Source organism: Columba livia, chromosome 4 (assembly GCF_036013475.1).
Source record: "Columba livia isolate bColLiv1 breed racing homer chromosome 4, bColLiv1.pat.W.v2, whole genome shotgun sequence".
Classification (NCBI taxonomy): domain Eukaryota; kingdom Metazoa; phylum Chordata; class Aves; order Columbiformes; family Columbidae; genus Columba; species Columba livia.
The window spans coordinates 11,630,224-11,638,934 of record NC_088605.1 but is presented as its reverse complement, the minus strand read 5'-3'; positions in this window follow the sequence as shown (position 1 = coordinate 11,638,934).

Below are 8,711 nucleotides of genomic sequence, written 5' to 3'. Positions count from 1 at the left end.
TGTCCAATCTTTCATTGTTTTGTTGGGATGCCTCATCATAGAGGCTAACAGTAAAAAAATGCAGAAAAAACTGCAGTAATGGCCTGCAGAAGTACCTCAGTGTGAGGGCAGAATCATTCGTGTCTGTTATATTACAAAATATATGGGTGCTGTGCTGCTTTCCACCGTGGCCAGCAGGTGGGGAAAGTGGAAAAGCTGCAGAGAGAGAATTCCAGCAGCAGCTGCATGTCCTGGGTTCTGCAAGTCCTGGGGCTGCTTCGCAGAATCGCAGAATGTCAGGGATTGGAAGGGACCTCAAAAGATCATCCAGTCCGATCCCCCTGTGAGGGCAGGAACACCCAGATGAGGTTACACAGGAAGGTGTCCTGGCGGATTTTGAATGTCTCCAGAGCAGGAGACTCCACAACCCCCCTGGGCAGCCTGTTCCAGTGTCTGTCACCCTCCCTGAGAAGAGGTTTCTTCTCAAGTCTAAGTGGAACCTGTGTTCCAGTTTGTACCCATTACCCCTTGTCCTATCATTGGTTGGAAAAGAGCCTGGCTCCATCCTCGTGACACTCACCCTTTACGTATTTGTAAACATTAATGAGGTCACCCCTTAGCCTCCTCTTCTCCAAGCTAAAGAGTCCCAGCTCCCTCACCCTTTCCTCATAAGGGAGATGCAAAGAACAAAGAACAAAGATCCATCATCTTTGTTGCCCTGTGCTGGACTCACCAGTGCTGGGGAGGGTGGGCTGGTGGCTGCATTGCATCTCATTAGACTTTGTAGGCAATTGGTTGTTGCCTCTTTCTTCTAAGGTATTCCTGTATCTTTCCCTTGAAAAGGTAACCTGCTTTTACTTCTCTGCAGGATCTTTCGTATGAATATAATTGCCTAAGTAAAGTAACTGAAGTATATTACAAGTAAGTGGTGTTAAATTAATAATTGCCCTGACTACATGAAAGAGATTAGATTATTTCAAGTCATATATTTGCAATATGAAATGCAAATTTGTGTGTGTGTTGTGTTGTTTTTTGTTTTTTCTTCTGAAATGTTGCTTTCTGTTCTAAAAGTGCATGTGGAGTTATAGGTCTTGCAGTGGATTTTGCCATCTCTTCTGGTAGATTAGAAGGTCCTGAATTGTCCTGTTACCTCCTGATACATCCTGAGATGCTTCTCCTTTTCAAAGGCTTCTTGTAGTCTCTGTCCTGGTAGTGGCCAAAACAACAAACCAGAAAAATGCTGTACAGTGGTACATATTGGTGTTCTCCTAGTGTAAAACTAAACGAGTAGCTAACTACTAAATTCCAAGTGTCTCAGAAAAAATAACAGATGAGTTGGTTTGCTTACAGATGTTCAGCAAGCAAGGGTGATCAGCAAGGTGCTGGCTGAGTGCAGACAAAGTTACCTTGTTATTAATAAAATATGTCTCAGACATGTAATTACTAGTAGCTCAACTTACTGCAGAAGAAAGCTTATCATCTTTCTTGCTTTTTGCCACCAGATATTTAACATCTATTTCCATCTGACATAGAGCTTGCAAAGCTGATTTGCTTGATGTCTCAGTCATTCAAACACTCCCTCCATTTAAACATTGATGCTTTCCTCAGAAAATATTTATTCTTTGGATTTATTTGGAGTTTCTTCAGTTTGTACTACCACAGTTTGTTTCTTTGATGATACTGTGCCATGCGGTATTGCTGCTAAGGCCTTGGAAAGGGTCATAAAGAGATTTGGAAGCAGTAATGTGATGACAAGAGTGAAAGAAAATGAGTGACTCTGCTGTTGGCTGCCATAAGAACAATCAACCAAGTAGTAGCTGTCCCTCTCCTGGACAAATGGAGAAGAGAATTCCACAGACAGCAATTTAGCAAAACCCTAGAGAAAGAGCAACTTCTGGGCATGTACATTCTAATTTAAATAGTAATAAAAAATTCTTTGAGCCAGTATAAATGACAATTGATGGTCATTAAAGAAAGTTCCAGTGCTGATCTGTCACATCACAGCCAACCTGGAGACAGGTCCCTGGAACCATACTTCGGTGCATCATGGTTGGAATCTTTTCCTTGGTCATCACTTTGACCATGGGGTAGAGGTATCTCCACAGCTGGACGGGAAGCCCCACCACTCCTGTGCCTCACTTACTTACAACCAGTTTCTGGTATTATGGAAAAAGTGCAAATTGCCACTTTTCTCCTCTGGGTCCAGAGGAGGACCCTTTATTAAGGCCCTGCAAAGGCAATGAGCTGTTTCCTTTTAATTTCTTTGAGATACAGGATCAAGCTTTGATATGGGTTCATGTTCCTTTGAACACCTTTGTTGCCATTACTCATCTATCACAGCACTCCACCTCTGCACTTCAGTAGATTATGGGCTTAATTTTGTAAAAACCAGACATATTTTGTAATTTTGTCAATGGGCAATCAGCTTTGGCTGGAAATACTATTCTTAAATCCGTTCATTTAATGGGAAATGGCTTTTTATGTGTGTTTCCTTACAAATGATGATTCTCAATGTTTAATCACTGATGGAAAAGAACCTGGCAGCTTCACACCATTTTGATGAATAGGGGACTGATGTTTCTGATAGAAGAAACAGGTTATGCCCCAGCTAGTTCTTTGAAGTACTTTCCTCTGTGGATCATTGTTAGACCTTCTGTAGGCTCCAGATAAGTTTTCTGCTCTTTGCACAGGAGTTTCTGCCAGGTGTTGTGACATTTCATTGCAATGTCTGCATCTGTAGAGACCGAAATGGGGAATCAGCTGTATGTTCTTGGCAGAGAAACCTATAGGTTGAGTTTCCTCCTCCAAGTGGCTGTTGAAGAGAAAGGGAGATAGACAGATCCCAGTAGGAGAGCACAACCAAAGGTTTTGAAAGAGCATAAAAAGCAGGATTGCACTTGTAGTGCTTGAATCTTTCTGAAGTAAATAATTACTGCCTACATCGCACAGTGTATGTCCGCAGGATTAGTTCTGGTTACTGGCTGGCTCACACTGAAAATTGGTTGCACTTTTTGTTGCTGAATATGTCAACCATTTCATTATATTCCCCCAGCAAGTGGAAGATGTGCAGACAAAGATGAGATCTGTGTGTGCTCAGTTCTTTTTCAAGACTTTTTTTTAGCATAAGTCAAGCAGCCTTGTACAATTCTCCTTTGACTCATTAACTGTCAAAAGCAAATGTAGATGGGAAGCATAAAACCGTTTCCTTCAGAAAGGACAAGTACAGCTGCAATATAGTCCTCCTCCATGTGGAAGCATCCTTCACATGAATCCAGGCTTATATGTAAGCAAGCACTGACACATTACGTGACATTACATGACATATTTATAATAAGACAGGGAAATATGTAAAGACCAATTTAGTTGCCTAAACGTGAAGTGCTGTTTGAGATTCCATTGTCCCATCTCATCTCCTGGTATCTCACCAGGTCTCCAGCTGCTGGCCCGGGGTAATACAGGGAATCCATTAGGTCCTTTATCATATCTTGTGTGAATATGTCACCTGTCCTAGAGTATCTCAAATGACACAAGATACTTATGCTCAGGTTAATGAACAAAGACTATGTAGATGAGAATAGTATGAAGTTTGTTCCTAGCTGGTTGAAATACAACTCAAGAGACAGATTAAGCCTGCAGGATGTGTTAAGGGTCCTTATGCACAAGGTGCTTGTTTTAGAATCCTAATCTGTATTTTTTTCTAAAATGTGGATGATGGAATAAAGATTATGCTTATTACATTTTCAGACAATGCCACGTGGAAGATACTACGAGAATTTTGGGGTGGATGTTGGTAAATGGGTGGTTAAAATGGAAAAGGTAAGGGTTTTTAATATTAATTTTGACAACTCTGTTAAGAACATGAACGAATAATTAAAGGTAGGGATGAGCAAAAATGGGTGAATGGCTTCAGTTAAATGTGCAGTTTTTCATGAGAGTCACTGTGTGTGTGAATGTCAGAAGCAGGATTAGTACATGTTCAGTACTAAAACATATTATGTAGGTTACATTTTAAATGTACAGTGCAATGATATATGTATCATGAAAGAGGAAACTAAATCTTAAAACCTTTGATTTTGAGTTTTGGTACAGTGAATCCCAGGGTGGCTATATAGTGTGCCAGTGTTGTGCTAGGTGTTACATTCCATGAATGACATTATTCTGATGCAGAGCTGAGTTTGTAACTAGAAAGGACAGTCCCTGGCGGGAAGGGACTGGAGGAAGAATGAAAGGGTGAGACACAATTATAGGTCAAAATTGTCTTGATTAATTGCATAAGTGATTTGAACTCAGTGAGATGAAATCCAGTAAGTTCAAGTGCTAAATACATAGGAAGTGATGTGTGTTCGTAGTCAGGGAGGGAGCATTGTTAATACAAGATGGGAAGTTACTGACTGGGTGCTGTTATTCTAATGGATTACAAACTGAATAGGGATCAGTGGTGTTTGCTGCAAAAGGGGGATAAATCTAATTCTGGGATTTATGAAGAGGAAGATGATGCATAGAAAGCAGGAGGTGAGACCACAGGTGAAGTAGAAGGTCCGGTTCTGAACACCGTGACTTAAGAAAGATGTACATACATTAAAAGAGGAAGGGATCCATTAAAATTATTAGATATTTAAAGATCAAAGGGCATGATCTTCAGGTGATATAAATCACTTCAGTCTCAGTAACTTCCAAAGAACTGCGCTGATTCACGCCAGCTGAGGAGCTGATTAAAGGAGTTATTTTTTAAATTTTCTTTCTAATCTAACCTTAACAGCGGCAATTTACATTAACTTCTCAGTGCCATCAAATTTTCCCCTAGGCTTACAGGAAAGAATTATTTGAGTGTCATAATTTAACTCTCGCTTTTTTTTTTTTTTAATTTTTATTTTAAACTGAGCTATAGATTTTTTTTTCGGTTTCTATTTTAGCATTATTTAAAAATGCACACAGTGAAAAAGGGAAAAAGGAAGTACTTTTTAAATACAAGGCATAATTAACCTCTGAACCCTGCCTACTGTCTCTTGATATCATTGCAGCCAGAAGCTTAATAGGATCAAAAAAGGGTAATAGATAATGAGAAAAATCTTCTGACATTTTAGAGGAGATTAAAATAAAAAATACTTTAGGGGATAAAAAGGACATAAAGCTGCATGCTTCAGGACATAAGAGAGTCTTGATATATCTGAATGGAGGAAAATGGTTTCTCAAAGAGCATGTTGTCCTGTAGTTGCCCTTAATGGGCTTGTCTTACTTTGAAACGTCTCCTGTTACCCTTGTCAGATGGAGGATGCTGAAGCAGATGGGCACAGGTCTCAATGAATCTGGCAATCATATTTTGTCCTCACTTGAATTCTGTGCGAAGTTCTGTGCTCCTGCAGCTAACCTCTTAGTGATGGCTAAAAGTGACTTGAAAGGGCTATTTAAAAAAACAGCAAAGGCAAGCTTCTTTTTGTCTGTGTATTAATGTCTGTCTGCGTATTCGTATTGTATTCATGCTTACCACCACGTTGTTTCATCATCCTTTATGTACGTATTTAAGTAATTTTTACCTTGATGTTAGGGGAGATGGATCATTGGGATGAAGAAAGGTTTCTCCAAGGGTTGATCTAGGAAAAAGTGGACAGCAATAAAGAAAAGTAACAAAGGAAGAATGTAAAAGCAATGCTTGGGTACTTAGGGACAAAATTAGAAGTGAGAAAGTTTAGCTGCAGCTAAAACTAGCAGGAAACATTAACGTGTTGGTGAATGAGAGCCTAGTGGTAGACAATGGAGAGAAAGCTGAAATTCTAAAGGTCTTTTTTCCTCACTGTTCAGAAGCAAGCTTGCTCCCTGACTTCTGCATGTGCTGCTGAAGTTTGGGAAAGAGATGGCAACCAACAGGGGAGAGCAACAGCTTGCAGGAGCATCAAGCTAATTTTCACCAGGAGCCATATCAGCCTTGCGGTTACCTTCAAAGGGCAAGTGTAATTTTAGGACTATATAAATATAACTGCTCCTGAAAGTGAGTTTGACACCCCCAGCTTAGAGACTACTCAGAAGGGCTGGTTTTCCTAAAATCGGGGGTGGTTGGGATTCACTTGAGGGTGCTGGTGCAGTGACTATGAGGCTGCTGTCTGTCATTTATCAAAACTCATGACAGTCAGGGAAGCAAGATTGGGGACCTCCATCCTGCATTCGGAATGGATGGCTTTCTTGGCAAGGGTTTGCACTAGTCTGCTTGCGTGGATTCTCAGCTGAGCTGCTTTAATACCATGATTAATTTTTCATGGTTCTTTTCTTCCCCCAAGCCTACATATTGCTCTTTGGATTTGTCAGTGACTCATTTCTAATGGTCTAGTGCTGTTAGAGCTATATTCTAGTGAAAAGATACGTGAGCTTTGGTTGATTTCGCCTGACATTGGGTGGGTGTGGGAAATGTTATCTTTTGAAGGGAGAGACTGGATTTTCACCCCTACTGGCTCCTCATGGTGGTCTTCCTTAGAATTGACAGATTACTGTAATAACTGAGTAGCCCAAACCGGGATGCAGAGAAGAGATTTTACTCCTGCAGTTTTAAGCGTGCATGTTACACATCAGATGTGGGGTGTTTCTTATGTGATGTGATCTGGGCCTTATGGAAGCGGTTAACTGAGTTGAATTATTTAGCTGAACTAATAGATCCTATGCACATTCTAAAACTTTTTTTTAGCTTCTTTCACACTTACTTCCCTGGAAAGCCTTTTCCAAGCCACTTGAACAGCATCACAAAATCTTTTTTAGGCATCTTGCAACTGTTTGAGGAATATGTTAATTCTTCTTCTAAGCTGTGTGAAAATCATGTTTGACAAAACCCTGATTTTGGGAATTGCATCCTTTCCTGTGAGACTCAGCCAAAACAATGTGCCTACAATGATTTATGTTAACAGAGAATCTGGCCTAATATGTGTATTTCTGGTGTACACAGACTAGAGGCTGTGTATCCTTTATGCTGTGATCTGACTGTCCTGTCTGCTTGACACTTTTTGCAAAGAAATGCCCCAAACCAGAGAAAAAGATGGGCTGAGCTGGAGAAAGTGAACCTTCTGTTTCAAGTTCAAGTGTTACTGTAAAAGTTTGAAAATTTCCTAAATGTCACAGTTTTTGGTTTTTTTTTGTGGTCCTTAGCTCAGTGGTAAAAGTCTTCAGATGGCAGTGAGCTTCAAGCTGGTTCCGTATTTGATTGCTTCTTCATTAAGCTGTAATAGATTGATAGAACTAAGGGCTGTAAAAGGCCTGTGACTTCCTTCTAAAGATGCACTCTGTCTTGGTTTGAAGGTCTTGGTGCTTAATCACTCCTGCAGCTGAAACTAAGTCTTGTTTCCAATTTGGATTTGTTCGACTTGACCTGTCTGCTACTGCTTCTTGGTTTGTCTCTGCTTGATTACAAATCCTGTTCTGACTCAGCATCCTCATAGGCCTCTTCTTGAGCAGGTAGGCTATATAAGCTTTTAATTCTTTTGTGTTTGTGTCTCTTTGTTGTTGTGCTGTGATTTTCCAAATGTGGACACCAGAACTGGAAGCAGCTTTTTTGTTTCCGTGCTATCAATAAACACACTGAAGTCAAATCTTACTTTTCCTAGGTTGATACACTGAAGGACCGTACTTGCCTTTCTTGTGCCTTCATAGAACCAAGAGACTAGTGGTAAAGTAATTCTGTTTATCATTTATTTTCCATTTTAACTCTAGATTAATTTTAAGTTACTGCTTTGCCAATACACCCTCCATTCTATATATACGATTTGCACTTCTTTTCTAGATATATCATGTCAATGTGATTTTATTAAAGTATTTTGTGGGCTTAATTGTTACACCTGTTTTTGTAATCTGTAATTATTTTAAGATTGCATTAACCTTATATCAAAATAATTTTTGAATGTGTTATACATTCTGAAGTCCAGTGCCAACCTTGAGGCATCATATTAATATTACTTGGGTTCCATGGTGTTTTCCTTTTTGTGACTATTTCTAGAGATCCGTGGGCCATTTGGTAATTCACTTAATGTGTGCTTTATTAATAATGTATATTGTTAATTTTTAGATCAGATTATCATATGCTTATGAATAAGTCAAATGCGTTATAAAAGTCTCTATATATTCTCACAGTTATCTTTTTAAAAATAAAATTGTGAGCTTATCAGATAATTAAATAAGATTTAGTCAATTAGATCTGCTTTCTGTAAGATTATCATTACTGGCTGTAATTATACTCCAGGACTTATTTTTTTAATTGATAAACTGTTACAGGATTTAATTGAGAATTTGCCCATGTTAGATTAATTGGCTTGTAGTTATGCTGACTGTCCTACTTGCCTTTCTTGAAGGTATGTTCAAGAATTACCCGTCTACTGAATTTGTTAAAAATATACAGCAGAAGCAGATATTTCCTCAGGTATCTGTAGCATGTCATTGACACGTATGAAAAGTTTTGAATATGTCATCAAAATATTTTATCAGTGAAAAAGGCTAATCTGGAGAAATTATTTTTGTCATATGAGACCCTTTTTATTTTAATAGTCTTTCAGTGGAAGGAAGAAAAAAAAATGAACCAAAGTACTTTTAGTTAGTAGGTAATGTGTTGCTTAATACCAGCTTAACCAAATTAAATCCTACGTTTTGTGTAACTAAAGACCATTAAATATAGTTTACAACAAACCAGTGATAAAAGCAAGATGACAACACATGGAGCAGGAGAATGATATAGTTATTATTTTAGTCCATATTTTCATGCT